The following is a 4,466-nucleotide window of genomic DNA, read 5'->3' as shown; positions in this document are numbered from 1 at the left end:
AGTATCATCTATTCTTTCTCAGAGTAACCAGCTGGATGACAACCAGTCAGGTTTTAAATATACACTTGCATTGTTGGGACCCATCATACAGGCACATGGTTTTATCCTAGCATTATGCAAATCTCAAATCTCAGGCTAGCGGAGAACTCATCTCTGTTAGAAATCTTGGAGTAATGAAGCTTAGAGGTGGCACGATTGCATTTAAATTTATAATAACAATGTTATGAAATAAATGCTTTAAATACAATGCTCTGAATATAGAAATACCAAATGATTTAAAGAACTGAAAAAAATCTTTTAAAAAAAAAAAAAAAAAAAAAAAAAAAAAGAACCTTCCTCTTTCACTAGTAGCTATACTTAATCCCTCACTGTTCTAACCTGTCTTATTCTAAACGATGTCTGAAACTAGTATTCTAGCATTTATTCGCTTGTTGTATTCCACATTTGTAAGTCAGCTTTGGATAAAAGCGTCTGCTAAATGATTCAAATGTAAATGTAAAAGCTGAATCTAAAAGAATGGTCTGCTAAATGAATGAATGCAAATGTAGACTACGGATTTAAATAGAATGTTTTGTTCCAATATAATTTTTCGCATCATCATGTCTAATCATCATGTTTAATTAATAATAATAATAATAATATTAATGCTCATCAAGGCTGCATTTCTTTGATCAAAAATACAGAGAAAAAACAGTAGTCTTGCAAAATGTTATTACAATATAAAATAATGGTTTCTATTTAAAATCTTTCAGGATTCTTTGATGAATAAAATGTTAAAAAGGGAAGGGAAGGCAAGGGAAGTTTTATTTATATAGCATATTTCATACACAATGGTAATTCAAAAATGCTTTACATAAAATAAAAGAAAATAATAATAATAAAAAAATCACAACAATAAAACAAGGAATTTAAAAACTTTGAAAATTATTTAAAAATTGATTTAAGAGGTTTAAAATGGGTTTGAAAGAGTTAAGAATAGAAAATTATTATACATAAAATATAGTGCATTCAGTTCGGACATCGCACAGTGCTCATACAATAAATGCACAGCTAAACAGATGAGTTTTGAGTCTAGATTTAAATGTGGCTAATGTTTAGCACATCTGATCTCTTCTGGAAGCTGATTCCAGTGGCATAGTAACTAAAAGCCGACTCTGCTTGTTTTGTGTGTGAACCCTTGGTATTTCTAACTGACTCGATCCTAATGATCTGAGTGCTCTGTTTATATTCAGTAAACATATCTGCAATGTATTTCGGTCCTAGGTCACGGAGTGATTTATAAACGAGTAAAAGTGTTTTACAATCAGTCCTAAATGTAACTGGAAGCCAGTGTAAATGACCTGAGGACTGGTGTGATATGATCAGATTTTCTGGTTCTAGCCTGAATCCTGGCAGCAGTGTTCTGGATGAGCTGCAGCTGACTAACGGTCTGCTTGGGAAGTTTCTCCAAGTCTTGACTGGAAACAAAACATCTAATTCTTGCAATGGTTTTTAGATGATAGTATGCTGATTTAGTTACTGCTTTGACATGACTACTGAAACTAAGCTCTGTCTCCAGAAATCACACCAAGATTCCTGACTTGATTTTTTATTGTTAGACCCCTGGAGTCAAGGAATGCATTTCACCTTGAAAACTTCAACTTTATTTCCTAATGCAATGACTTCATCAATCCCATTGGCAGAGAGAGTCAGTGGGGCCGTAGTCATTTGGAGATAAGGCTAGGTAAATCTGGATATCATCAGCATAGCTGGTGATAGGTCATTTGGTTCTTTCTCATTATTGAGGTAGTGGGAGCATATAAGGCTAAACAAGAGCGGTGCAAGAATTGAGCCTTGTGGGACTCCGCATGTCATAGACGTCCACCTACCTTTACTCACATAATAACCTCTCCTTCTAAGTATGACCTGAACCATATGATTACCATCCCAAAAAAGCCTGACCCAGGTTTTCCAGTCTCTCTAGTAGTATGTTTATGATCGACAGTGTCAAACGCAGCACTGAGATCTAGCAATACCAGCACTGATAGTTTGCCACAGTCAGAATTTAAGCGAATATCATTTATTATCTTAATGAGCTCTGTCTCTGTGCTGTGATGCGGTCAGAAACCAGACTGAAAAATTGTCCAGGTATCCATTTTGAGCTTAAGTATTTGGTCATCTGATTAAAAACTACCTTTTCTATAATTTTGCCTATAAAAGGAAGATTAGATATTGGTCTATTGCTCAAAATGGTGGTTAGCAAGATTAGATTGCTCTTTGTTCAGGAGGGGCTTTACACTGCAGTTTTTTCAGGGAGTCTGGAAATGTCCCAGAAAGAAGTGAGGCGTTCACTACTTCTAAGAGATCTGGTTCTAAACAGTTTAGCACACTTTCAAAAAAAAAAAAAAAAAAATATATATATATATATATATATATTTGTGGGAAGTGTGTCAAGATAGCAGGTTGAGGATTTAAGGTGCTGCACTATTTCTTCCAAAATTTTGCTATCAATTCTCTTCAAAAGCAGACATAGTATCTTTTTTTTGTTATTGCAGTCAAACCTGTCTGACCTCTGCATAACTTGAGGATGTGATAATCTCCTTCCTCATATTATTGATCATCTCAGAAATGAAGGAAGCAAACTCGTTGCATTTGCTGTCGGAGAGCATTTCACTGGCAATGTGACTGGCAAAAAAAAGCAGCTCATTTATTTAAAACAGAAATCTTTTCTTACAATATACACTACAGTTTAAAAGTTTGGGGTCAGTACATTTTTATTCTTTCTTTAGTTTAAAGAAATTAAAACTTTTATTCAGCAAGGTACATTGTTACATTATAAAGAAGTGATAGCAAAGATTTACATTTTTAGAAACTTTTTATATTTTGAATAAATGCTGTTCTTTTTAACTTTTTATTCATCAAACAATCCTGAAAAAAGTATCGCAGTTTCCCAAAAAATATTTGGCAGCACAACTGTTGATTATTCCTAATAATAAATCAGCGTATTAGAATGATTTCTGAAGGATCATGTCACACACTTTATACTGGAGTAATGATGCGATGGAAAATCACAGAAATAAATTTATATTTTAAAGGATATTAAAATAGAAACCATTATTTTATATTGTAATAACATTTTGCAAGATTACTGTTTTGTTTCTGTATTTTTGATCAAATAAATGCAGCCTTGATGAGCAGAAGAGACTTCTTTAAAAGACATTACAAGTCTTAAGTGTCAAAATATACCTTAAAATTGTTTACATGTAATATTCGCGCGCTTTTTACATTTGCATTTGATAATGATGTCATGCATCCCACAAGCAGTTAAATGTTACATTCATACACATTATACGATATCATTGATATTCTTCTACGATTCTTTCCCCAGCAAGCAAACACAGCCCAGAGACGTTTAGGATAAATTTTGGCTGTCAGTGAAAAATTGAATATAAACGTCTAACCATAGCCCGAGAAATAGACTAGTCATCAAATATTCAGCTAATGAATGCCTACATATAACTTTTGAGCGGTAGTGTATATGTAAAGCTCGTATAAATATATCAAAGTGCAATAGTCAGTCACTGGAGGGTGCATTTGCCTAATGTTTGACTGTCATTTAATTACACACACACACAAAACTAAGACAACCTGCTTCTGCATCAAGAAGCATCATTTACAAATGAAATGTGCAAATGATAACAATGAATGAATATACCTGGTTTTCGGATGATCAGCTGAATTCCCGTCCTCGAGCTTCTTCACGAGCAGCAGAGCGTCAGTCTGCAGATCACGGCGATTGTCGTGCGCATTTATAGGCAGAACCGAAGCAGCATTCACGCGGTTAAACGGATGACGCCGCCTTACCGGAATCATTCTCCATACTGATGTCCCCGTTTCTGCGAGGGGTTTTGGGAGGATATAAAAAGCGAGAGGGAACGCCTCCAGTAACTCCTCTTTATTCTACTCAGAGCTGGAAACGGCCAAAGTTCACAATCACATTACCGGTCAAAGAACAGCATCCTGTAATTATGTGGGACATAAACTCATTCATTCAACAGAATCTCTGATAAAAAGATAATTATCGGTGTCATTCAAGACACATGTGTAGGAATCCTGACAGTGCGTATCAGTAGCACGAGTTTATGTTTCGTGTACTGTTTATAGCAGAAACTGACTTTGGCGTGCACATGATGCGCAGGGGGTAGGATTAGGATTGTAGGGTAGATGCGTATCACATGCACGCCAATACATGCATACCACCATATTCTGTTTTTATTTGGCGTACTATTTATAAGCATTAACATGAAACCGGGCTCATTGCAATAATTTAAGCATCATTAATGACATTAATTGTGCTTAGTAAAAAGATCCGAAATAAAAAATTTAGGAGCACCTTTTGATCAATGACAAGAATCAACCTTCCATTATGAGGAGATGTGTGACTCCATACAGGTGATTCGCAGGTGCTCCTCTCTAATGGCATTTTA

Source organism: Cyprinus carpio, chromosome B5 (assembly GCF_018340385.1).
Source record: "Cyprinus carpio isolate SPL01 chromosome B5, ASM1834038v1, whole genome shotgun sequence".
NCBI classification, from domain to species: domain Eukaryota; kingdom Metazoa; phylum Chordata; class Actinopteri; order Cypriniformes; family Cyprinidae; genus Cyprinus; species Cyprinus carpio.
This window is presented reverse-complemented; position numbering follows the sequence as displayed.